This window comes from Pogona vitticeps, chromosome 5, assembly GCF_051106095.1.
Source record: "Pogona vitticeps strain Pit_001003342236 chromosome 5, PviZW2.1, whole genome shotgun sequence".
In the NCBI taxonomy this organism is placed as follows: domain Eukaryota; kingdom Metazoa; phylum Chordata; class Lepidosauria; order Squamata; family Agamidae; genus Pogona; species Pogona vitticeps.
In genome coordinates, this window is record NC_135787.1 from 4,416,439 (window position 1) to 4,425,311 (window position 8,873).

Sequence of the window (8,873 nt, forward strand, 5' to 3'; positions counted from 1 at the left end):
CTCAGCATCCAATACTTGAGACCTCCCAAGAACACCATTTGCTTCAACCCAAGTGAGCACATATGGCAAAACAATTTTAAAAGATCAGGATTTGACTCGATTCAAGATAAACAGCCCCCTTGGGGGGTGTTTCAAAATAAACTCGCTTTCCAACCCAAAAAGAAATTGCGTGCTTAGTTGTACGTCATGAAAGGTGATATTTTTATAGGGATGGCGAGCGTGCTAAACTTGACACATAAGCAGGAATATTATGTTGTGTAGCTGAACATCCGGTTCTACAGGATACTGGATATGGGGGGGGGGGATCCTTGGTCTCATCCAGGGACACCAAAATAAGTGTAATTTCTAAGGATGCTTCTGAAGTACATTTATCTTTCTGCAAATCCTCAGTTGTCAGTTACGTGTTCGCAGCTGTCCATAGGGAGAAGGGTGCTATTAAAAGGGCCAGTTTCCATGGCAGACCTCTCTCTGGCTGGAGGAATTTATCAGAGTTTGTATAACTCTAGACTCTCATTAGAAAACAGGCCTAATTAAGACTAGGATCTCCCAACAGCTTTGCACTGGCCTTTACAAAGGAGAGAAGACTTATAACTTAAGCAACCTTTTTGTTGAGACGTGACCGTCTGAGAAATGAACCGCTACCATCTCTCTGTTGGGGAACATCTTATCCTAGAGATGCTTTTCCTTGCTTGTCTCTTGAAATGAGCCTTGCCTGTGTTTCGAGGCAACAGTGGAACAGTGAAGAATCCACGCATTGCTTTCCTGCTCGTGCCCAGAGGGGAGCAACTTTCATATGATCTTTTAGGTCTCCCAGATTTTGGCAAGAGACCCATTTGATTCGTGATGAGGCCGGCACCGAAGAAGAAGGCGGACCTTCCGAGGCTCATGAAGGTGTGGCTGAGCACACATCGGCTCTAAAAAAAAATAACAGGTGGAGGGACTGGCCACAATCACCACGGCCGTACATTCGTTCTTGGGTGGGGGAGCAGGATTTTCTCATCCTCTGCCACCTTAGGTATAACCCAACACTTTTGAGACATTTACTGTTTTTAAAAATTGAACAGCGGCTAAGTGAGGCTAAGTGTGCCACTACTTAACCCCTACTTGCTCTTCATTTCCCTATCCGTTCAAAATGGCCTTTCTCAAATTGCTTTTATTTTCGCAAGTGGGTGAGGGGGAAACACCCCACCTAACACCTATATCCACCTTCACCCATCATGAGGGGGGAAGCACTAAGGGGCCTTTTTGTGTGTGTGTGTGTGTGTGTGTGTGTGTGTGTGTGTGTGTGTGTGTGTGTGTGTGTGTGTGTGTGTGTGTGTGTGTGTGTGTGTGTGTGTGTGTGTGAAAGGGTTAAACGAGCCACTCGCCCCACCTTCTGCTCTTCTATTCCTGCTTGTAACCTTCAAGGGTCCTTTTCCATTTTAAAGGCGCACACCCTGGGGATATTTTTTTCACACTTCCCCTCTCTGGCTGATAGACAGAAAAGGGAGAGGAAAAGGGGAAGGGGTTGAACTAAGAAGTACATCAAGGACCACCCTCATTCTAGCCCGCCGTCTGTGACTTCCCGCAAGAGGGGGAAAAGCATCGTACAACATTCTTGCTCCCATGTTTCGGAGAGATCGTACAATCACATCCCCTGCATCTCCTTGGACTTGATCAGAAGACCCAATGATGGTCCTCTTTGCTTCACTTCCAGGGTCCTGGCACTGAGCTTGACCGCCATGGACATTTGTTGGCCTTTGCTACAAAATCTCTATGGCCGCCTGATCCCCAGTCAAAGAGTGCAGACCATCTGGAAGTTACTCCCTTGAACTACAAACCCCAGAATCCAATTCTGCAAAATGCCACCGAAAGGATGAAACATTTCTCTCCCTAACAGCCATCACCGGCAACAAGATAGACAATATACGCTTAGCAGGGAAGAAGGCCTTTCTTGTCCTTTTCATGGACCCCATCCCACCTGATTACAGTGGGGCCTTGACTTGAGAACTTAATCCGTATTGGAAGGCGGTTCTCAAGTCAAAAAGTTCTCAGGTCAAATCTGCATTTCCCATAGGAATGCATTGAGAACCATTTGATCCGTATCTGCTCTTTTCCGTCCATAGAAACTAATGGGAAGCTGCTATTCTGCCTTCGACCACTAGAGGGGGATATTTTGTTTCTTTTTTCTTAGGTCAAGAAAGGTTCAGGGAAGGCAGGGAAAATACAGTCCAGGCAGGACAGTACCAGGCAGTCCGAAGACTGTCTCCCAGTCCACTCTCTAAACGCTGGGAGGAGTGAGGAAGCAGACAGACACCCTTTTCACTGGCCAACAGTTAACTGAAAGTTCAAATTTTGCACTTTCCCTGCCTCCCACGTGGTTTTTTTTCAGTTCTTAACTCAAATCTAAGTATGTAAGTCAAGTCAATATTTTCCTATGAGAGCGGTTCTTAAGTCAAAATGTTCTTAACTCGAGCCGTTCTTAAGTCAAGACCCCACTGTATCTCTTTTGACCCCTATAAAGGGGATCTGGTCAGATTTGCTTCCTATCTCTACAAACCCTCAAGGTTTGTTTCTTGAAGGCACTTTTTACCCCTATAAAACTTTGCCCAGCTACACGGAACACAGATTTTGATCGCGATCGGCTAATGAAGAAGCTAAGTCAGCCCTCCTTCCCTTATTACATTCCCCTGTTCCTTGTAGACTTCCCGTCGCCGGGTCAACATCACATTTTTCCTCTCATTAAATAACAGGAATAACTTATGTAGCTGGTAAAACATGGGACAGCAAGATCAGAATGTGGTTCAGTTCCTTTTCATGAATTACACTCACCCTCCTTTTCCAACTGGAAGAGAACTATCGTACAATACTGTACATTGTGTGCACATCCCTTTCTCTCTTGCATTTATATTTCTTGGCTGTTATCTTGCACACAGGATGAGCACAAAATCTGACAGTGTAGAGGGAAAAAAACACTGTGTGATTCTGGGAGCTTGTGAAAAATGAAGCGGATTTAAGACCGATGATCAGAAATAAGTAATGATTTACCCAGAGAAATGTTGTGGCGACGCGGTGCCTGCTTTAGGGGGTCCTGTTTCCAGAGATTTGAATCAAGATGGTTTCTCATCATGCGGCGTCTGTTAAATTGGCTTATCCTCTGCCAGGAAGTCTGTTTTTTTCCCAGCAACAACAGTTTTGTGACTAGCCAGAGCGAATCATGTTGTTGTCCCTCGGATGATTTGGGGCTTTGGGACGGGTTGCGTTTCAGTTTGGAGCAACTAATGCTTTGGATCTAAATCAACCTGTAAATTCAGATCGCCACTCTTGTATTGAGATGCACTGGAAAATCCACAGAGTTGCGCTGCTAGAAAGCTCAGAGGTTTAGGTCTCTGGGTTGGGAGTTTGATTACCCCCATCCCATGGGCCTCCTTGACATGGGCTGGAATCGATGACCTGTCGGGTCCCTTCCCGCTCTGCAGGTCAAAGGTGAAAGCTTATTATATTTTGTTGTCACATTGACATGCATAACATTGGATAACATTATAAAATGGGGAGGAAACATCCAAGTTTTCAGACAGCTAGCCAGGAGTTTGTTGTTGTTTAGTCGTTAAGCCGTGTCCGACTCTTCATGACCCCATGGACCAGAGCACGCCAGGCCCTCCTGCCTTCCACGGCCTCCCGGAGTTGGGTCAAATCCATGTTGGTCGCTTCGGTGACACTGTCCAACCATCTCATCCTCTGTCGTCCCCTTCTCCTCTTGCCTTCCATTACACACTGGGCACCTCTAAATTGTCCTTCCAAGCAAAAGCGATCTGCGCCCTGGGAAACCAATCTTGATTGAAATCAATATATAAATGTAGGGTGTGGTCAGAGGGGCCTTCCTCCCAAGGTTCGGTCAGGCTCGGGGACAGGCCAGTTTGCTCTCCCCCGCCCCCCGTCAACGACATGATGAAGAAGCCATTCTGAACCAGCTCCTCCCTGATCTATGCCGACTTTTTCTGGGTCCCTGTCAGGGGCCCGTGGGCTTTCTTGTTGTGCTCTTTGGTTTGTTGGTTTGGTTTCAGCATGGGTAGGATTGCTCCATTTTGGCTTAGTTCCCACTTTGGAGATTGCCAGGATCAAACCAAAGCAGATGGTTTAAGCGGTCACTTTGCTGCGTCATGATCTTGGGAAACTGAAAGTTTCCTTTCGTTCCCCCACGGAGGGGGAGAGAGAGGAAGCAAAGGCTTTTTAAAAAAAAGCTCTTGTAAATTAGCACTAATGCGCTATGCCACTTAGATTATTTTTCTAAATCGAAAGCTTCCTCCACTTCCCCCTAGAGACAAGAAGGGATGAGATGGAGAATACTTTTTAATCATTTTTTTCCCTTTCCCTTTAAAGGGAGGAAAGGCGAAACAGGGTTACTTGAGGCGCAGTGTGGCTTTGGCTTCCTGTCCTGAAACCATCCGATCCTTCCATGTAGATGCAAGGGTCACCCCAAATTAGAGACTTCACTTCAAAATCATCCCATTGAACACAATCTAGGCTAAGACCCATAAGGCTGGCTGTCTAGTTGCCCCCTTAGTTTCATCCCCAAACCCAATGAGGCCATTCCACGGAGATCCAGGATTCACACAAAGAATTCCAGATCGACTTGATTGATCCGTTGGTCATTTGCCACCTAGAGTGGTCGTTCGGCTAGATATGCGGGGTATAAATGCAATCAATCAATCAATCAATCAATCAATCAATCAATCAATCAATCAATCAATCAATCAATCAATCAATCAATCAGCATCGCGAGCAAAGGCCAGCACTTGGTGGGGTTTACTGTATGCAAAACAGCCACTTTGGAAGCTGTTTCGTCCACGTTGCAAGATCTTCCTTCCACACCTAGTCACGAAAGGGGGGGGAACACGTGCATGATGGGGCATGTCCTGTGGGGTGAACTCCAAGCACGCACATCGCTGTGCCAGGGTGGCACGGTGCCCCCTTGGCAGCTTGGGAATGTCTGCAATCCATTCTTAATGAAGCTGAGAATGGAGGCTGTTGCATTCCAGCTTGATTTAATTCCCTTCTCGAAAGGGAAGAGATTTACTGTCGTCACTCGATTGTGGCAAGAATTAATTTCCAATCAAGATGGAGTTAAAGCCATCACAGCCAGACAGCTGCAGGAGGCAACTCATGCCCAGCGGGAGGATGTGGGTTTATTTACATGGCTTTGCTTTGGTGCTTGGATATATTCCCAGTTTCTGAATGGAACTTCGTTCAAGAGGGAGAGAAAGACGGAGACATCCTTTTAAGCAGATTGCCATGGAAACAACATCAGCACCACCAGTTACAGGTATTCTCTTACCCAAGTGCCCCGTCACTGACCTCAGAGGCTCTGCCAAATGATTTCCAGTTGCTCACAAGCCGGCTCAAGACAACTCTCTCAAGGCGAAAGTCTTGCCAAGGACATCAAATTACAATTAGCTGATGGCTTGCCATGGAAATAAACAGTCCAGAAAGCACAATGACAAAGATATTCAGCCAAGGGTGCAGAGGATGATGATGCCATGGTATCTCCCACACTTTGCCATAGGGGGTCCCAGGTTGGCAACCAAGGAGGATGCTGGACAAGGATGCACAGTGAGTCCCAGCTCTTGAACGGATAAGTCAATCAAACAGGTTGAAGAGAAGACATGGAGCTACGGCTGCTTGTGGATTCAGCCCTTAAAACTCACGAGGGTTACCTGGACACACTGTCTCTTCAGTAAAGGAGTCACATCCGCAGTTCTTTCTAAGATGAGAAAGCTTGTATTTATTAGAGAAGTAGACTTTAGGAGAGGAAAGGTGACAAAAGTCCTAGTTTGAGCTAACTACGTTGGAGAGACGTCAAGAGGCATGGTGGCCTCCTTCATCCCTAGAGGATAAAAGCAAGAGGACTCCTCCTCTTGAAGGGATGAGAGAGAGGCATTTGAAGTAAGTTAGTAAGGAATAGAAGTAACCTTAAGAAGAGCAAGGTAAGGTCAAAAGAAGGTCAGAACAGGTGAATGACTGTCCCTCCGGACTCCTTCCCATGAAGGGACGTACAGCTTCCCCACGTGTAAGCGAAGCTGCACCTCTTTACATCCACAAGAATCCACATGCCTCCCAACTGCTTCTGTAATTTGGGTGGAGGATGGGAATCTTTTACAGGACTTTTAGGCCTGCACAGAAGGCTGCAAAGGATGAAGGAACCCAGAACGTCAACAAGGTGGTTAAAAGAACCTTCATAGCTTAGCTCCTTTAGCCCTCCGTATTGTATCTGTTTGGTTTGCTGTGCGAACTTGTTGTGTGTGTTTCATTGAATCATGGAAGGATGGACTTGGAAGGGGGAACTCTAAGGTCATCAATTCCAACCCCCTTGGATCAAGGCAGGAATCCAAATCCAAGCAGACCGGACAGAGGGTGGTCCAATTTTCTCTTGAAGGCCTCCAGGGTTGGAGCACTCGCCATTTCCCTAGGTTCCATCCTTGTACTAATCTTGCAGTTCAGAATTTTTCCTGGATATTCAGGCTAAATCTGGCTTCCTATAACTTGAGCCCACTGTTGCATGTCTTGCCCTCTGGCATGATTGAGAACAGATCCTGGCCCTCCTTTGTAGGACTACCTTTTGAGTCCTTGAAGACTGCTCTCCTATCTCCCCTCAGTCTTCTTTTCTCAAGGCTAAACACGCCCAGTTTGTTCAGTCTTTCCTCCTAGGGCTTGGTTTCCAGCCCCCCTGATCATCCTTGTTGCCCTCCTGTCAACTTGATCTAGTTTCTCTGTGTTCATTTCTTTTTTATCTCTTATTTGTAATCCATGCCTTCCGACAGTCTACGCCTTGTGCCAGTCTCGGTTTCATCAACCGTATCTCAACACCACCTCTGCATCTTCCATCTTTCCTCCCGCTTCCCGCAGGAACAGAAGAAGCCTGTTGGCTTAGGCCAAAGCTCCATCTTGCATAGCTTCCAGATTCCTGGGGTGGAGGGGGGGCTCTTGAAAGCTGATCAAGCAGATGTGAGCTTCCTTCCAGATTGGTTGCCGTCGCTCTGTATGAGTGGAAATGGTTTCTCTAAGGACTTGGCTAAAATAAGCTTCAAAGCCCATTTTGGTGGTTGAGATATAGATCACATCAGTTCAGTACTTCAGATGGCTTTCTCACTTGGTTTTAGATCAGAACTAAAGCCCCCCCCTCCCGTGCTGATGATTAAAAACCTTTTGATATTACTGGGTCAGACTTGCAAGCATATTAACCCTCTCTAAAGCGCAGGAAGCCAACACAATTTCACACAAAGAGTTCAGAGGTCTTATGCAAGGAGTCCTCTTCAAAGCTGGAATGTTAACTAAAAGTAATTTGCATGAACATGACTTAGACGGTTGAAGCTAACTCAATTCTGCACAGTAGAGGCTAAGAGTAGGAAGTTTCGATAAAGGGGGCACAATCTAGACCTTTGATTTTTGTCTACTCCAAGGACATCAAAAAGCAAAGCAAAGTGTGCTGTTTATATACCGCCCCATAGTGCTTCAAGCCGTCTCTGGGCGGTTTGTTGTTTAGTCGTTAAGTCATGTCCAACTCTTCGTGACCCCATGGACCAGAGCATGCCAGGCCCTCCTGTCTTCCACTGCCTCCCGGAGTTGGGTCAAATTCATGTTGGTCGCTTCGATGACCCTGTCCAACTATCTCATCCTCTGTCATCCCCTTCTCCTCTTGCCTTCACTTTCCCAACATCAGGGTCTTTTCCAGGGAGTCTTCTCTTGTCATGAGAGGGCCAAAGGATCATCAGTTCTTCGGTGGTCAGCCTTCTTTATGGTCCAGCGTTGGGCGGTTTACAAGTTTATTATGCAGGCTACACACACTGGCAGAGCCTAGGAACCCCCCCCAATCAATCTTGCAGGTAAGATTGTACATACAGAGTTTGTGAGGTTGGGGTCGCACAGCACCTCAGTGTGTGAGGTTGGCCAACATCAACTAATTGGACCCAACACCCATCATGGAAACACAGGTGGCATCGGTAGTCCGCACCGCCTTTTTCCACCTATGGCGGATTGCCCGGCTGCACGACACGGGAGCACTCACTACCTTGGTGCATGCACTCGTAATCTCAAGATTAGACCACTGCAACACGTTCTATGTGGGGCTGCCTTTGAGGTTGATACGGAAACTTCAGATGGTACAGAACGCAGCAGCCAGACTCCTTACTGGAGTGAGAAAATTCCAGCATATTTCTCCTACTCTGGCCATGCTGCACTGGCTGCCCATCCGTTTCCGCATTGACTTCAAAATTTTAATGCTTACTTACAAGGCCCTAAACGGTTTAGGACCTCGATATTTGGCAGAATGCCTACTCCCACCAAGATCTACCCAGATCACCCGTACGAACCAGGAGGTGAGGCTGAGGAGCCTGACGCCGAGAGAGGCCCGGAAGGAGAAGACACGAAACCGGGCCTTCTCGGCAGTGGCTCCTTGCCTCTGGAACAATCTCCCTCCTGAGATTCGCGCGGCCCCCACGCTGGGCAATTTTAAAAGTCAATTAAAAACATGGCTCTACATTCAGGCCTTCCCTCCAGTTAATATCTGACTTTTCTGTTTATTTTCTCCTTATGTTTTCTTTTTTATTTTCTTTTTTCTTTTTTTACTTGTGTTTTATTGTTTTATCCTACACTAGAAGCCGCCTAGAGTGCTCGAGTAGACCAGATAAGCGGGGTATAAACCAAATCAATCAATCAATCAATCAATCAATCAATCAATCAATCAATCAATCAATCAATCAATCAATCAATCAATCAATCAATCAATCAATCAATAATGTATTTTCTGTTCTATTGTTGTATTCTGTTTATTACAATATGATTTATGTAATTTTGGGGGGTATTATTCCACTGTTTTTACTATATTGGAAGCCGCCTAG